This window comes from Vipera berus (genome assembly GCF_964194415.1).
Source record: "Vipera berus genome assembly, chromosome: 2".
NCBI classification, from domain to species: Eukaryota; Metazoa; Chordata; class Lepidosauria; order Squamata; family Viperidae; genus Vipera; species Vipera berus.
Window position 1 is genome coordinate 264950343 of NC_138203.1, and position 19495 is coordinate 264969837.

Genomic DNA, 19495 nt, shown 5'->3' on the forward strand with positions numbered 1-19495 from the left:
TGGTCTTAAAAATCACTTAGACTGACTATAAAAGGTAAAGGTAAAGGTTCCCCCGCACATGCGTGCTAGTCGTTTCCAACTCTAGGGGCCGGTGCTCATCTCTGTTTCAAAGCCGAAGAGCCAGCGCTTGTCCGAGGACGTCTCCGTGGTCATGTGGCCGGCATGACTAGACGCCAAAGGCACACGGAACGCTGTTACCTTCCCACCGTAGTGGTCCCTATTTTTCTACTTGCATTTTTACGTGCTTTCGAACTGCTAGGTTGGCAGAAGCTGGGACGAGTAACAGGCGCTCACTCTGTTACGCGGCACTCGGGATTCGACCCGCCAAACTGCCAACCTTCTGATCCACAAGCTCAGTGTCCTAACCCACTGAGCCACCGCGTTCCTTAGACTGACTATACTATGTATTAATTTTGGGAAAATATATTATGGGAAACTATGTCATTCGAAAAATTTAAAAAATTGAATTTAGTTTTGTAAATTGTAATCTGAGTTCAGGAAAGTGACAACTATTACTGTTTCTTTAACCCAATGTTCAGGGCAACCAAAAATCTCTTTTGCATGTAACATCCAATCAAATAAAGTATATTTACATATTTTCCAATTAAGTGTTTTGTTTCATCACCAATTTTCTACCTCCTTCCCAATTTTATATAACTAATTGTGAAGATAAATTCTACAGACTCTGAAAGCTTATGCAATATTTTGTGTTACTTTTTATTAACATAGAATAATTGCATGCTTTTTTTGTATTTGCAAACACTTTATACAGAATATGCAATATAATAAACAAAAAGATAATTTCTTTGTTAGACAAATTTGATTTAGTTTTGATTTATCCCAAGGTAAATAAGGGCTTGCATAGTGTAGAGTATTGCTGTTATTGTTTAAGTTTTAAAACTTGCTAAACAGGTTTTCCAGTACCTAATGTTGGCTAAATAATGTAAGCTGCAGAACTTTGCAGTGGTTTTGGAAGTAAGCTTCATATTTATTTATTTATTTATTTATTTATTTATTTATTTATTTATTTATTTATTTATTTTATTGAATTTATATACCGCCCTTTCCCGTAAGACTCAGGGCGGTTTACAGGGCATAAAAAACATCAATACAAAAATTAAGAACAATTAAAAAGATTAAACTAAATCCCTGAAAAAATATAAAACATATAAAACCCCAGTTAAAACCCCAATTAAAACTCAGCCTGGGCCGGAAAGCTCGAAGAGCCAGGTCTTCAGGTCTCGGCGAAATGATCGAAGGTCGGGGACAGTCCTAACTTAGCAGGATTTACTTTTTAAAAAACACAGTGGATTATTTTGATCTATATTTTTAAAATCTTCATTCTTATAAGTACATGCTAACTCATGATGTGCATATCAGCATGTGTATCTTTTCTGTGATGATAACTAAGCCTTCAATCCTTGGATAATAATATCAATTGCTTTCTTATATCTTTGCTCATCGACAATCTAGATCAGTGTTTCTCAACCTTGGCAACTTTTAAGATGTGTGGGTTTCAGTTCCCAGAATTAATTAAAGTTGTCAAGATTGGGAAACCCTGATCTAGATAATATCTAATTTCAGTGTGTTTTCCTGTAATAATTGTGCATTCAAAAAATAATATAGTAGTAGATACAATGTTGGAAATGACAGATTTTTGTTCTACTCTGATGAACTGAATTAAGTTATACATTTGAGAAGAGGAACAGAGTAGCTATTTACTTATTTATTTGCAAGTGTTTTTAGGTCACTTTGTGCAAAATTAATTACCGGTAATTAAAAATTAAAAGTCTGCAAAAGCACTATGCAGTAAGAAACATGCAAATATATATAATATTAATCTACATCCCAATAAAAAGAACATAGTAATCAGCACTCAGATTTATATTAGTCACATCCAGTTTCTCTATATCTAAATGCCTCCTTGAATAAAGATGTTTTCACTAATTTTTGAAACAGTTGCTGATCTTATTTCTAGGGAGAATTTGTTCCATTACAGGAGAGTTCCAGAAGACAATGCTGGCTATGGAGTCCCTTGCTATCATACCTCACAGGGACAGAGACTTTGATCATGGCTTCTCTTCTAGTATGACTTTGGATAGGCAGATCCTACTTGGAGCAAGTTATCCCACAGGTATCAGGTCCCAAGCAAACTGCCTTTTATATTTGAGTTCCAGCATTGCTCATAAATAGATGTCATATGACTTGTGATGCACATTTCATAATTTGCCCATATGTGGATGCCTATGGCATGGCTTTCTCATTGACAATGTTCTCTGGGTCCTTTTTACTATTCATATTCACTTCCTCACACGGTCATAGATATCTTCAGCTATTTCTCTTTTTTTCATTTTATTTTATTCAAATACAAATAATACAAACATAACACATATAAATCTAAATAAAAAACAATATAAAAAATACAAATACTACAGTCCACCCACACCCCTGGAGACCATTTTTATTACCTATATTTCTTGTCATATAACAACTAACAATATACAATATATTTCAATTGTGTCCTTATCCCCTCCAAAACAGCATATATTCTTGAGCAGGTTTATTCCTTTGCCTTCCACCAAAACTGTTTTTATAAAATCATCCCATATTTCATTATAATTATTTACTTTAATCATCCTTTTTTAAAATTTAATTTCTGTTGTTAATTTATCATATCTTCAGCTATTTCTTACTGTCTCCATTTGTGCTATGCAACTTGACATACTCATTTCCAATAAGCAGAATGTTTTTCTATGAATAATTATAACCTAATATTCTATCAAATGAGAGATAACATTTATTGTCATTTTTTACTGTGAGCACACTGACTCACAAAATCAGAAGTTTTATATACTTCCACAATACTATTGATTGATTGAATATTTGATGTTGTTGAATTGTCCACACCATCCTTGGCAGCGTGACCATCTATCTCTGATCATAATCTTAGTATATGAGAACAGTGTATGATCCAAATGGAAGATTCTTGAAGAAGAAACAAGTTTTTCAGAACCTTGGACAGCGTTTGCCTGCCAAGTTACCCTACTACATTCTTGCCCTTCCTCTGAGCTATTGTTTTTGTCAAGGAGAGCCTCAGAGGAAAAACATGTAATCAGCTCTGTCATTCTCCCTCTGGTTTATTGCCTGTGCTTGAGAGCATACACTGCATTTCGTGGGACATTGAGAGTCCTGATTCTTGGAGAGGATCTAGTTCAGGGGTAGGCAACCTCAGCTCTTTTATGACTCATGGACTTCAACTCCCAGAATTCCTGAGTCAGCATAGCTAGTTCAAAAGGTTTTGGAATTCTACTTTGGGGATCAGATCAAATGCAATCTGGTTTCACTTATCACATTAAGCTATGGCTCATTTGAATACTGTTTATTGGATCAGCAATAAAGGTCAGGTTTACACAAATTCAGCCATAGGTAAAGGTAAAGGTTCCCCTGCACATGCGTGCTAGTCATTTCCGACTCTAGGGGCCGGTGCTCATCTCCATTTCAAAGTCGAAGAGCCAGCGCTTGTCCGAGGACGTCTCCGTGGTCATGTGCCCGGCATGACTAGACACCAAAGGCTCACGGAACGCTGTTACCTTCCCACCGTAGTGGTCCCTATTTTTCTACTTGCATTTTTACGTGCTTTCGAACTGCTAGGTTGGCAGAAGCTGGGACGAGTAACAGGCGCTCACTCTGTTATGCGGCACTCAGGATTCGACCCCCCAAACTGCCGACCTTCCGATTGACAAGCTCAGCATCCTAACCCACTGAGCCACCGCGTCCCTTAAATTCAGCCATAAACAATGGCTTATCAGTCATAATAGCTAATTTCACAGAAGGATAATTTCTCAAAAACTAAGCATTTCAGATTATGGTGATGTGACATCTGAACCCAATTCCTTAAGGGCCGGTTACAAATCACCTTAATTTTACTCCACCCCTCCATTTCAGAGAGCCATTTCAGTGTAGTGGTTAAGGTACCAGATTACAAACTGGGGGACTGTGAGTTCTAGTCCTACTTTAGGCACAAAGCCATCCGGATGACCTTGGGCTAGTCCCTCCCTTTCTCAGCTAAAGAAGGAGGAGATAATAGCAAAGCACTTGCAAAAATCTTGCCAAGAAAACCACAGGGAATAGTCAAGACCATGGATAGGCAACCTTGGCTGTTTTATGACTCGTGGACTTCAAGTTACAGAATTCTGGGAGTTGAAGTCCACGAGTCATAAAAGAGCCAAGGTTGCCTACCCCTGGTCGAGACAGTCTCCAGGAGTCAAGATTGACTTGAGACAAACAACCCACAAATATCTTCCATATCAGAGTCATGCCTACGGCCTGCTTGAGGGGATGGTGATACAGTATCTAACTTTATTTATAACAGACTGGAGAATTAGGGGTGAAATCAGCAGTGGCATGATTGGTAATTTAATTTATAGGGGAGGTCTTGCATTACTTAATCACTAATAGAATAACTACTGACAATACAGCTATGTAATGAACAAGTGTTTAATAGGTTTTCCATAATGACCCAAATTCAAGAGCCTAAGGTTTTGTCTACATTTTGTAACATCAGTGGGAGAAATATGCCTTATGGGAACACAAGTAGCATATTCAACAACTCTGGAAGCTACTCCATTTGGTCTTTTCTCCCTTTTCCTAGCACAATTGTTTTGTTTAGATATTTAAATCTTGCTTTATTTGAATTATATCCACCAGTTGGGGGGGGTTGTCATTTTCATTTGTGGCTATAAAGGAACTAAAATTATTTTTAAGCCCATGTATGCCCACTCAGGAGTCAAACATGGATATCAAGAAAATCAGGTTCAGGCTATCAGATGCATTGTATTTGATTACTTGACAATGGAAGACATGGGGAAAATCTTTTTTCAAAAATTTTGTCACTTTCCTTAACCTCTTACAGTCTCTTGGCAAATGAAGGAAAGTTTGAAAAGGCCACACCTGGAATACTGCATCCAGTTTTGGTCACCACGATGTGAAAAAGATGTTGAGACACTCGAAAGGATACAGAGAAGAGCAACAAAGATGATTGGGGGACTGGAGGCTAAGACATATAGGGAACGGTTGCTGGAATTGGGTATGTGCAGTTAAAGAGAAGGGTGAGGGGTGACATGATAGCAGTGTTCCAATATCTCAGGGGCTGCCACAAAGAAGAGGGAGTCAAGCTATTCTCCAAAGCACCTGAAAGCAGGATAGTCAAGGAGAGAAGCAACCTAGAACTAAGGAGAAACTTCCTGACAGTTAGAACAATTAACCAGTGGAACAACCTTCCTCCAGAAGGGGTGAATGCTCCAACACTGGAAGTTTTTAAGAAGAGACTGGACAGCCATTTGCCTGAAATGGTATAGGGTTGCCTGCCTGAGCAGGGGGTTGGACTAGATGACCTCCAAGGTCCCTTCCATATTATTATTATTATTATTATTATTATTATTATTATTATTATTATTATTATTATTATTATTATTAATCATTATTTTTAAAAATATGCAGATTCATCTGTATGCCCTGACTATGGTTCAACTTAAAACATGGATGAATCCAAGTAGGCTAATCAAATTCTTCTAAAATATTGGATTGGCGCAAGGTCACCCAGCTGCCTTTGTGTCTACTAGAAGTCACAAGTTCCTAGTTTCTAGTGTGGTGCCTTAATTGCTAAACCAAACTGGCTCTTGCCATCTCTTTCAAGGTGGGACAAATACAGAGTTTGGCTCCTATTTACAATTATTTAACTTCCATAGGCCTGAGGGTTTCCATGCAAATAAAGATGAAACTTCCTTTTGCAGGAAGATAAATTGTAGGGGGAAATCAATTTCCTTAATGGACTTTTAACTGAGTTCCAGGAGAGGAGCTAAAATAGTAATGCAAATACTTCTAAGCCACTCTTAAAAAAACACAAGCAGTGTATTATGTTCACCCATTGAGTGGTTTGAAAGAAGTTTTCCTCAACCTTGTCCTGTTGGGTATGTTGGCTAAGAATTGAGAAGTGAGAGGCCCAGCTCTTCTGCACGAGGTGTCACAGTGCTCTCTTTGAAACTTTTTAACATCTACATCACATTTGTCAAACCTGATCGCATCATGTGATGTATCGTAACGTTTTTTGCCTTTGCAGAGCTGGGGTGGGCATGGCCTGAGCGTGACACATCCGGCCAATGGCCCGCCAGTTTGACGCCTCTGATCTACATGAAACCATTGGACAAGATCATCCATCATTACGGGTCAAGGTATCAACAACATGCTGATGATACCCAACTATATATCTGTGTCTGAGATGAAGTGAGGGATGCAGTGGACATCCTTTCACAGTGCCTGGAGGCTGTGGGTGTCTGAATGGGGGAACAATAGACTTCAACTGAACCATGGTAAGAAAGAGTGGCTGTGTCTGGGCCCCTCTGTATCCAGGAGTTTATCATCTTTGGTCCTAAATGGGGTTGCACTATCCATATGGTGGAGAAACCATCTATTTTTCATGAGTGTAATAATGCTTCTCTTTGAATTCCAACCTGGTTGGACTGAAGCTTCCCTTCTGCATTGTCCATGGGAAAAACCAACTGTGGAAGGTCTGCCTTTGACATTCAAGAAATTCACCTAGGTGAAAAATTATACCTGTCAAGACCAGAGAAAAAGCTTCCACAAAGGTATAAACAAGCAAGATACTTCACAAGTGCCAGGAACATAGAGAAAGCTTCAGCCAGACTTCATTGAGTGACAAGACTTTTTTTTTTTGGAGAACAAGTTTGGTATAGTTGTTCAGGTGTTGGTCTAGAAATCAGGAGACAGGGAGTTCTAGTTTTCATGCCTTAGGCATGAAAAACTGGCTGGGTGACTTTGCCAGTTGTTCTTTCTCAGCCCAAGTTGCCTCACAGACTTTGATGTTGTGGGGAAAATAGGAGGGAGGAATATTGGCATGTTTGCCTCCTTGAGTTGCATGTGAAAAAAAGGCAGGCTAAAAATCTAAAAACAAAAACAATTCAGGAAATTCAGGAAAGGAAAGAAGTGCAGGCAGAGCTGTAAAAAAAAAAGTTCTGTGTCTGAACTGGAAGGTTAATCAGATCATTTGTCACTTTTTACCCATTGTGGCCTATGCCTCATTATCTCCCATTAAAGAAGCTCCAAAGAAATCAAAGATTAGGACCCAACGCCAGGAAAAGGCACAGCTGCTTAAAGAAGTTGCAGACACCTCTTTCCAGTCCCACCTCAATGTTCTGAAGTCCCTTTTGGCCTTCTAATCCCAAGGCCTATTAAGAAAACCAGAAACTTTTTGGAGCTACTAATAAATTACTAGCCTTAGTATCTGCAGCTTCTGTGTTGATTGCCTGCTATGACTGATCTGCCCCTTTATTATGTTTTTTTACCCTGCTGGTTATAAAGCACCAGCAATGAAATAATACAAAATGCTTCCTCCTGAGTAGAAGAACTTGTACCTCTTAGCAAGCTTCATGGTGCTCACACCTAGACAATTTGCCAAATTAAATTGCATTCCCCATTCTAATCATCCTCCCACAATACTGCACTGCTTAAAGCCTCCAGAGAGAACCAAGACTTTAAAAAACAACAACAACAACAACAACAGATTATTCAGGATATTTCTTTTAGAACAGGGGTCTTCAAACTTGGCCCTTTTATGACTTGTGGACTTCAACTCCCAGAATTCCTCAGCCAGGCACGCTGGCTGAGGAATTCTGAGAGTTGAAGTCCACAAGTTATAAAAGGGCCAAGTTTGAAGACCCATGCTTTAGAATCTTACATTTCTGTAACTTTTCTTTAAGAGTTTTTCCTTTAAGTAATAGAGTTCCTAGAAAAGGTTTCTCAAGAAATTCCCCACAGCCAATGAGACCCACCCAAAGCAGGACACCTATATAACTGACCTCTCCAAAGGGAGGGGCCTCATTCAGAAGAGCCCTAGGTGGACACTCCAAGCAAGAAGCAGCCATGCTGGATTAAAGCAGTTCAGGTGTTTTGTGAGGTGCCTGAGCTAGTATATGACAGTGATGTGAAACTGGGAATTAGGGATGGTGGCTTTTTTAGAAGAGCTATATGTGTGTGTTGGGGGGGGGGCTGTCTGGCTTTGTCTGTTTTCCTGCGTAACTAGGTTTAATCAATTAGCATTCCTGATGAATTGAGGTTTGTTGCAACGACTCTGAGTCTCCCTCTTCTTCAGGAAGGCACCATCTCTTGTTGTTCACTTCTCTTTTAAGGAATGTTTTCTATGGACCTGAGAATGTGTTGGTGGAACAGTTTGTATCTTCGTTAGCCCACAGGTAAATGGGACTGTAGCCTAAACATCTGGGGACTATCACACTATGGGGAAATGCTATTTTAAGAGGGCTTTGTGCTTGCAACCCAAAGCAGGTGCAATTTCATCTTAATTATTGGTATGCTGGCGACGCCCAAGCTGCAGATTCTATACTGAGCTGGGGAAGGGAACAGGTGCTTTGCCAGGAGTAGATAGTCTTAGTAGATAGTCTGGAATTTTTTGACTTGAAACTAGAGTAGAAAATAAATTTAGTGAAAGGAGGCAGCTGGCCCTAGTTCTCTGATATCTGTAAAGAGAGTTCCTTTCCCTAGTAAAAAGTACTTTCACATTATATGATCACCTATGTCAGGGGTCTTCAAGCTTGGGCCTTTTATGACTTGTGGACTTCAACTCCCAGAATTCCTCAGCCAGGCACGCTAGCTGAGGAATTCTGGGGGTTGAAGTCCACAAGTCAAAAAAGGGCCAGGTTTGAAGACCCCTGACCTATGTGCTTCTGTCAATTCTGTGTACAGTTCTGGTTTCTATCTTAGAAACATATTGCAGAGCTGGAAAGAAGGCAAACCAAAGAAACCAAAATGAAGATGGGACTAGGCTCCTCTGTAAAAGAAGACAGCAGCAATTGAGGCTTTGAAGCTTGAAACAATCCAAGGCAGGGGTCTTCAAACTTGGCCCTTTTATGACTTGTGGACTTGTGCCTGGCTAAGGAATTCTGGCAGTTGAAGTCCACAAGTCATAAAAGGGCCAAGGCTGAAGACCCCTGATCCAAGGGAATAGACTTTGGATGGACAGGCAGTCATAGGCACTTGACGGATCAGTCAATATTTACATTATGTAAATTATTGTAGGCTATAGCCAATTTGGATGCAGAATTTCTCTCAGAATGTTAGAACTTGGGATCGCTTACTGAAAGTAAAAGCTGAAGACTCAAAACAGTAGATCAGGGGTGTCAAACTCAATTTCATTGAGGGCCGCATCAGCATTGTGGTTGCCCTTGGGGGGGGGTGTGGCCAGGGTGGGCGTGGCCTACTGGGTGGGCGTGGCTAGAGTGCCTATGGCCTACTGGGTGGGCATGGCCAGCTCTACATCGTTGGCATCAAGGGTGCCTATGGGGGCCTGGGCAGGAGTGGGACAGATCTGGGGGTCTCTGGCAGAAGGAGGGTCTCTGGGCCAGGGCCAAGGCAGTGGGGGCTGTTCCCTCACCGTTCCCAGGATGGCTTCGCGGGCCGCATGAAACCACTTTGCGGGCCGGATCCGGCCCCCGGGCCTTGTGTTTGACATGTCTGCAGTAGATGGTTACACTGTGGAATTTCTAGCTTTCAGATATGAGTGTAGCACTTTTAATCAGAATTAATTTTTGCAGTATTTTGTAATGCAATCACACGGTCTAGATTTTTTTTCTCTTCAGTGCAGGTTGAAGACAGTTTATAGAAAAGTGTGCCTATACCAGCCACCTACATTAGTGGATAAAATTAATTTTGCATTTTCATAAAATCACACAATTGAAGAATTGGAAGGGTACACCAAGGATCATTTCTAGACCAATATCTGCAATATGCAAGAAGCCAACTAAATAATCTTTTAGAGGTGGCTCTTCTTGAAAGCCTATAGAGATGCAGAACACACAACTGCCTTAGGCAGATAATTTTTTCCCCTTATATTTAAAATAAGTCTAGGGAGGTGCAACTTATAGCCCTTATTTCTAGCCCCAGTTTCTGTGGCCATGGAAAATGATTCTTGACCACTGTTGCTATAGCTTCCTTTTATGCATGGGAACATGGTTATCACATCTCTGCTCAGTGTTTATTTTCAGACTGAACACTCTTAAGTTCTATATAATGTCCTCGAGATTCTGTACTATCTTCATTTTACCCCCCTCTGAACACCATTTAACTTGTCAGCATTCTGCAAACGTGCCCAGAATTGTACACAGTAGTCATATGTAGTCTCACGATGCCATGTAGAGAGGAACAATAACATTAAAGGTAAAGGTAAAGGTTCCCCCGCACATGTGTGCTAGTCGTTTCCAACTCTAGGGGCTGGTACTCATCTCCATTTCAAAGCCGAAGAGCCAGCGCTTGTCCGAGGACGTCTCCGTGGTCATGTGGCCGGCATGACTAGACAATAACATTACAAATCTTCAATCCAATTTAAGAACATTCCTAAAAAAATAAAAAAACCTACAGAAACTAGCTCTAGATAACTTTTTTTTGCTGCAGGTTGGTACCTGAACTGCTTCTACACTTTGTCTTTTATTGATTTTCAGCCCAACATGGAGGCCCCAAGCAACGAAGCAAGGGAACCAGGAAAGTGTGATGCTGTGACTAAAGCTGGTGTTCTTCCCATGGTTCAGCCAGCCCCCAGCAACTACCAGTGCCCCGAATGTGGTAAAAACTTCCGACGGAGCCCAAACTTGTTAACCCACCAGAGGATCCACACGGGCGAGAGACCTTTCCAGTGCCCCAAGTGTGGGAGGAGCTTTGCTCAACAGTCCAGCCTGACCATCCACCTGAGGATCCACACGGGGGAGACTCCTTACCCCTGTCCTCAGTGTGGAAGGTGTTTCCGCCAGAGCTCAAACCTCCTTAAACACAAGCAGCTCCACGAAGGGGTGAGGCCTCACTTGTGCTCAGAATGTGGTAAATGCTTCGCTCAGCGTTCCAACCTGCTCACCCACCAACGGATTCATACAGGGGAGAAGCCCTTCCTGTGTTCCGAATGTGGGCAAACTTTCCGGCAGCACCGCAGTCTCCTTAGCCACCAGAGATGTCACAAAGGGAACGGGTCCAGTGGGTATAATTGCCCCGAGTGTGGGAAAAACTTCACACAGAATTCGGACCTGGTGAAACATCTGAGAGTCCACACGGGGGAGATGCCCTACACTTGCCTCTACTGCGGGAAGGCCTTTCGTTACGTCTCCAATCTCAACCGGCACAAACGAACCCACACGGGGGAAAAACCCCATGCTTGCCGCCAGTGTGGTGAATGCTTCAGCCATTTGTCCAGCCGGAATATGCACGAGAGAATTCACACAGGCGAAAAGCCCTTTGGCTGTGCTGAGTGTGGGAAGATGTTCATTTCCAGTTCTAAGCTCGCTCAGCATCTGAGGTCCCACGCCAAGCAGGCATCCCACATTTGCACTACGTGTGGGAAAAGCTTTTGCCACTATCCAAGTCTCCTTAGACACCAGCAACTTCACAAAGCTTGGAGATCTCACTTGAGAAAAAAGGGAGACAAAGGAACAAACCGGCTTTGCTAGACTGAGCTCCATACCCTAACTGTTCTATCAGGTAACTTTATATCTTAACCTGGGGGGGGGAGGAACTTACCTTGAGAAATGCAACTCAAGGAATATGGTAAGGAATTTTAAAGAGAATTTCCAACACGCACTATATTCCCCAGGACTCTTTGGACATTACTAAAGAAAAATTGGTGTCAAATCTATATCTTCTTGTAATTTTGACTTGAGTGGCAACTGAGATGCTAAGAATGTTAAGTATTAAACACAGAATATATCCTCACTAGCAGTCTTTAACAAAAACCAGCTCTGCTTTAAAAAATGTTGTCCTATCCTTGTTGCTAATTTTCATTAGCTAACCAAACTCTTTTTCCTGCATGCATATGCAGATTAATAATTTGGGGATTCTGACTGGCTGGAGACACCTGTGTATTTCTTGTCCTTCCTTCTTTGGATGCTCTCCTGTGTGGCAATGTTGCTTGGTATAGAATTTTCTAACGATGTTGTCACCAATAACGGGAAATAGGAAGTGTTTACACACTTTCACACCAATATACTTCAAACGCAAATGTGGGGCCATTTTGCAGAATCCAGAATAGTTAGATAAGTCCCTTTAAATTATGCACAGGGGAAAAGAGAAGGAAAGTCTTAGGTTACACTTAGGGATGCAGTGATTTATCTCTGCTGTGTTATTACAATAAATAGTATGCTAGCTCAAGCTGAAGACTCACCTAACCAGTTTTTATTTCCAAAATATCAGTTTGATATACCAACAGATGCATTCTTTTGCTTGTATTTTACAAGATCTCATATATAGGGACATACTGCCTATAATATTAAAGGCAATATACACAGAGCTGCTAATAGCATTATTCTCTAGAAAATTTGCCTAATTGCCTTCAAAAGTGACCTATGTTGGCAAATACAAGGTTAAAGCAGAATGGGGCTGCCTGGGAAGAAATTGTCCTATCTTAGAAGCCTCCTTTTGAATAGTTAAATGGTGACTTGACTACTTACAATGCTCTTTTACGTGTTATTCTCATGCAGTATATTATTTAGGCATAACTGTAGGACTCATCAAGTCCTATTAAAATGGTACATATCTGAATGGTACATACTGAAAACACGAAGTGAGCTGTCCTTAAAATGTCTACATCTAAAAAGATGGAGTGGGAAAGTTAGAACAGAGGCAATATCCAGCTGCTGTTTTTATCCTGTGCACCCAGATGATTCCTTGAATAAACAGGAACAGAATTTCTGAAATTTTATTTTATTTTTATTTTTTTAAAAAATTAAAAGAATCTAAGAAAAGGCTCAAGTGGTAGAGCCCAATGTGGCTTTCAGATAGGTAAACCCCCACCATCTAGTTTCCTGTCTTAGAGACACAGCAAATTTGGTCTAATGGTTAAGGCTCCGTGCTAGAAAGCCGGAGACTGTGAGTTCGTCCCACCTTTGCCATGAAAGCCAGACGGGTAACTTTGGGCGAGCCGTATACTCTCAGCCCAGCCCACCTCACAGAACCGTTGTGGGGGAAAATAGGAGGGGGAAGGTGTGTTAGATATGTTCAGCACCTCGAGTCATTTCTAAAAACAATGAAGGTGGGACCTGAAAACCTGGCTTTTCGATCTATCTGGCCTGGACTGAGGGGGTTTTTAGTTTTAAGTTTTAACATTGTTTTATTGTTGGGCTATTATTAATTTAATTCTTTTTAATTCTATTTGTATCTTAATTTATATTGTCTTTTAAATATTGCCCTGTAAACCGCCCCGAGTCCTTCGGGAATAGGGCGGTATAGAAACCTAATTAAATAAATAAAATAAATAAATAAATAAAGAGTTCAATAAAAACTTTTTTAAAAAGATATGACAGCACTATATAATTCTGAAACTCTTTACGTCTTTTTCAGCAGAGGAGCCAAACAGAAGTGTGAGGAAATAACTTGTGAAGATGTGCTGGATTCTGCAGGTTTGGGAGTCTGTTCCTCCCAACTGTAAAATGAATACATGCCTCCAGGCAGGAATTTGATCAGAACATTTGGACATTTGGGCGGCTATTGCAAATGAATCTAATTTACAGCAATCTCCCTTTTCAGAAGCAGCTTCTCAAGTTCTTGCCTGCAGTGCGAAAGAAAGAAAAAGGGCTTCCCAAAAGAAAACAAATCGTGGCTTGCATTGGTCTGCTGAAATTATCTTTCAATGCCCTCTTTAACCCTGAGCATTGTTAAACTCTTTAAATAATGTGGTGGCTTAGAATGATACGATCAGTTAGGGTGACTTTCCACACCCACACCCACACACACACACACACACTACAGCAATCTTTTTTCTTTTATAAAATGTATGTGGAAGACACATGTTCAGAAATGTTTTGTTTTTGTTAGGTATAAAACTAAAATGCCCCATCAAGATAATGCATATTTGAATGTTCAGAAAAGCTTGCATGTTATTCCCATGGCAAAAAGCATTAAGGAAATCCAGACTGTAGCCATAATCAGTGTAATTATTAAGGAAATGTTGAAGTTGTGTGTCAAACTGACTAAAGTTACCCTCAGAAGAACTGGTGGGGAAGCCTAGCGCAACTCCATGAAAGGAAGCTTTGATACTTCTAAGAACGTCTACAAAAAGTTGCATGTTTGCCAAACATATTTAATCTGTATGTTAGGATTATACTCTGCCTTGTTTAAAAGGGGATTCGTTGCTTTTTTCTTTCTTCTTTTCATTTTCCTGCAGCAATAAATGGAAAAATTAAAAGAGGATTTGTTTCTTGTTAAACCTACAGGAAAGTATGTCAATACCTGAAAAAAGCACTACATTTGTGGCTAAGCAGTATAGACACAAATTGCATTGAGCCATACAAATTTTAACGATTGTATTGTATAACCAGTGCTTTTTTTGTAAAAGAAAAAGGTGCCGGAACTCACACATGTCATACAACCCGCCTTGCCTACCCTACAAGGTTCCATCCAAAAAAGGTGCCGGAACTCCGTTCTGAGCGTTCTATGAGAAAAAAAGCCCTGTGTATAACCAAAGAACCTACATTAGCACAGTACAGGTGATCCTCAACTTACAACAGTTCATTTAATAACCATTTGAAGTTACAACAGCACTGAAAAAAGCGACTTATGACCGTTGTTCACACAACTGTTGCAGCATTTCCATAGTCACATGATCAAAATTCAGTTGCTTGGAACTGACTCATATTTATGACGGTGGCAGTATCCTGAGATGATGTGATCACCTTTTGCGAACCTCTGACAAGCAAAGTCAATGGGGAAGCCAGAATCACATAACAGATTCACTGTTTTATTAACAACTGCAAGTGATTCACTTAACAACTGTGGCAAGAAAGGTTGTAAAATGGAGCAAAACCCACTTAACAACTGTCTCATTTAGCAACACCTTTTGGGTTCAATTTTAGTCATAAGTCAGGGGCTACTTGTACTTGGAGTTTTCTCCCTTTTTTATTTCTTGTACAGACAATAAGTGTGGGAAACTTTAGTAAACATAATCTCTGTTCCATGAAGACTCTTTGCTCCTAGTACTGCTGAAAGATCTTCTGTTGCAGTATAGGAGGACAGCTGTGTTTTTGTGCAATGGTAAAAAGCCAGGAGCCTGGTAAACCCTTTTCCAAGCAACAACTTTTTCTAAAAGGCAGAAGCTTTTTTGAGGTGACACTTCAACAGATGTGAATCGTGAAAGCTGTTTTCTTTTAATAACATTTGGTAATCAGAAAAGGTGTTACCAGATTTCTGAAAAATGTAACAACATCCTTTTGCACCAAAGAATGAACCAGGCCTAGGGTTACCAGAGGTCTGGCAAAAGGACATCTCCTTCTCCTCCTCCTCCTCGTGTCCTTCATCCACGCTTAGCCTTAAAGTCAAATATTTTCAAGACTTTTCATGAGTTTCTTTTTACTGTTTTCACAACAACAGTCGTTCAAACTTTTGTATATAGTGACCTTGTAAATTGTCTACTTCTTTCCCCCATTCAACAGTTTAGACTTATATTATTTCCAAATTCCAGTGTTAGAAGATGATCCTGGCTTTGAATCAAGATCAGGTCGTCCACAGAACACACAAGGGGGCAAGTTACTTGGAGGAGAGGCAAAGTTAATCTACTTCTCCTACTCCAACTCAAGATTATAGGCATAGTGCATTTTCATTTTCAGGACAGAGCTGTAAACTCTAATTAATCCTAATCTGAGAATGAATTGCTACCTGTGCGCTGTGTGGACATAATTATCAGTAATATTACTCCAAATAGATTTGCTAATGTAGCAGACCAGTGTGGTGGCCTAGTGGTGAAGACATTCATCTCCTACTCAGAAGGTTGAGAGTTCAATCCTAGATAGCGGCAGATGTTTCTCTCTCTTTGGACACAAAGGGAAAAATATCTGCATATAAGCATCAGGCAGGGGGTCTGGCTGCTAAATGCTCAGCTCCATCCAGTCGTGCCAACTCTACCCTTAATTAAAGGATTGCAGAGTTATAAAAAAGGGAGAGGTTTTTTTTCTCTTACAATGGCAATGTGTGCATATTTAGACAATCTGAAGGCCCAGACTGGAGACAGATTGCCCATATAAAATCTATCAAAGTAGTCCTTAAGAGAAGACATGAAGTTGATGGCACATAATCTATCAATCATCTCTCAGTCTCCACTGACAAAATATGCTTAAAAATTTATTCTGAACTTTGATGTGCAGGTACTCCTCAACTTAAACCACAGGTGGGACCAGGATTTCTGTTGCTAATTAAGGTGGTGGTTAAATGAGTTGTGCCTGATTTTACAGTCTTTTTTTGCCATGGTTGTTAAATGACTCATGTTGTGAAATCCAGCTTTCCTTGAGTTTGCTTGTTGGAAGCCAGCTGGGAAGATCGGAAATGCTGATCACATGACCCCAGGATGCTCCAACTGTCATAAATACTTGCCAGTTACCAAGCACCCAAGTTTTGATTACGTGACATTGTAACTGTGAACAATTGCTAAACAAATAGTTGTAAGTTCAGGAGTACCTGTATCTGTAGTAGGCACAGACTCCTCCCACCACAGTCACTATTTCTGCAGCTAAACATACTGAGATACTGTAGGGCAGGGCCCTTAAAATTTGGCTCTTTTATGACTTGTGGACTTCAACTCCCAGAATTCCTCAGCTAGGCATGCTGGCTGAGGATTTCTGGGATATGAAGTCCACAAGTCATAAAAGGGCTAAGTTTGAAGACCTGTGCTGTAGAGCAGTGTTTCTCAACCTTGGCAACTTAAAGAACTGTGGACTTCTTTAAGCCGCCAAGGTTAAGAAACACTGCTTTAGAGTTCCACATAGCCAGACTATATGTCACCTAGGTAAATCTTTTCTGAACTTCCTCTAATTTCTCTCTCTCGTGTAGTGCCCAGAACTAGACATTATATACAAAATGGAGTCTGGGTGGGGCCGGGTAGAATGACTGTGATCTGGACCTGTGTTCCTGTTAACGCATCCCAGAAAAACATCTGCCCATTTTAAGAGTTGCATTGCAGGTTCATGTTGAATTTGTGGCCATTAAGGTCACCTGGATTCCTTTCACATGGACTCTTTCCAAGCCACCTATCTCCCATCCTATACATGGGCCTTGCATTTCTCCTGTTCAGTTTGCAGAATTCCCCTCCTGAATTCTCAAGTATCTATTTCAGTCCATTGTTCATGTCTATCTAGCTTTTTGAATCTTCTTTCATCTAAATCAGGGTTGTCCAATCTTGGCAACTTTACGACCTGTGGACTTCAATTCTTCAATTCCACAAGTCTTAAAGTTGCCAGGGTTAGACAACTCTGATCTAAAAATGATACTGTGTATCATGTGCAAACTTTGTTAATCTCTCCCCAATGTCCTCATTCATATTAATAAAAATGTCGAATAGCACAAGCCCCAGGACAGAAGTGTGTGTCCATCGGTTCAATATTTCCATCCAGGTTGATGTGGACCCATTCATGAGCACTCAACCAATGAAGGAACAGTCTTCTATAGAAAGAGAGTCTTGAGGAATGCCACTGTAAACCAGTTTAATCTATGTTGGGAAAACCTTTTCCCATTTAGCTTGTAGTTTCCAGATAAAAGACAAGCACTCAAAATAAATTTCAAACAAACTTTATTGGCTACCATAAGAAACTGGAATATAGTAAATTTAAAGTGAAAAAAAACAAGTCTATAGGAATACAGACAAAAGAACAGTAAACATGAGATATAAACAAACCTGATCAATAAAACATATTAAAAAGAAAGCTTAAGAAAAAGCTTATGTAGACAAAAGTTAAGATTTTCCCTACCCATCCCAATGCTTCTTCCATTCAGTACAGCTGGCCAAATTACAGAAAATTCTGATTAAGCTCAGATTCTTCTATACAATAGTACATTTTCAGAGGGAAAATCTCTACTCTTTGTGAAGACAGTTTCATTGTTATGGCTAGCAGCAAGCCTATTTTTTATATTTAAACTAGTAAAGGTTGGGTTCATACATTGTGCTGAACCACAGTTTTAACTAAGCTCTGTCAATATTCTGTAGTTGCCTAGTTTGCATCTAATTCCAAGCCCAAGCAAAATTGTATGATGTCTCAGTGCAGGAGTGAAGAAACTTGACTTTCAGATGTTGCTGAAGTATAATCCCAGCATTACTTACCACTGGTCCTGCTGGTTGGGACTGACTATGTGGAAACCATCATTAATTGGAAGGCTTCAAATTCCCCATTTTTAGGTAAACATTAATGTGTAAATCCAGCCAGTGTCTGTAATGTTAGCAAAAATCAGTTCTACTCCATTCCTACATATAAATCAATACAAATAAACAGTAGATTGTCCATTATTTTAAGCTACACATGATTCTCATGTTGCACTTTTAAATTTAGCTATTGCCAATTGAACTTAATCTTTATTTTTAAAGAAAAATATGGGGAACACAAGCCAGCTTATGTTAAGTGCTTCCAAAGGTGCTTCTGTTAGAACTGAAGAAATTTCCTGATGAGAAGTGAAACATCTTCAAGGAAAAACCAAGAAAGTCCAGTTGCCTTTTGGAAAAAGCACCTTTGGGATATGTAGTCAACTGTGCAGATGGTCATCTAAATCCAAGATTTAAAGCTATATGAAAGATGTATCATCCAGCAAAAGGAAAACATTTTTATCAACTGTACGTTTTCTGTATAACATGGCCAAACTTTAACCCAGAATATCTTCTATTACAGTGGTTAAGATCAAATTTTTTATATTCGCTGAAAGAGACTTACACATTTTCAAATTAGTTGTTTCTTCAATCTGATATGGGCAAATCCATCATTGGCAGTCTAGTACTTTGGGCAGCAGCAGCTGAAAACATTGAGACTAAGTTGGTGCTGTTCTAGTGCAATGGGGCAGCATTCTCCAACAAGGTTCTCTTCAGATGCTTTGAATTGCCTCTCAGAATCCCCAGTCACAATTATCTTTACTGGCAGGAAATTCTGGAAGATGCAATTCATCAAATATAAAAAACAAACTTATTATCACCAGCTTTCTCAGATTTTGCCAAGATGTATACATTGGCAAAATGTATATTTCAAATCCTCAACTCTGCCCTTGATCGTTAGTGGGGGTTTTTTTTTGTTACATTCAGGTAGTCCTTGACATGACTACTGTAGTTGCTTAGCAACCATTCAAAGTTATCATGGACCCTCCAAAGCATGTTTAAGATCGGATTCAAAGTTCCAATGGCCACATGACCTCCAGTCATGCGATCACATTTTGGCACTCTGCAACCGGCTGCATTTATGGTCATTTGCAGCATCCCTTGCTTATAGGATAGTAATTTAGAATATTTTTGGGGTGGAAACTGACATTTACTTCAGATTTTTGGAAAAAAATGTCCACAGTGGACAGTGGGTTCACTTAGCAACTAAGGTGTTCACTTAATGACTGCCGTTAAAAAAAGTTGTAAAATCGTGTCAGCCACATGGTTGCCTCAACTTATAACTGTCATGACATACAACAGAAATTCCAGGCT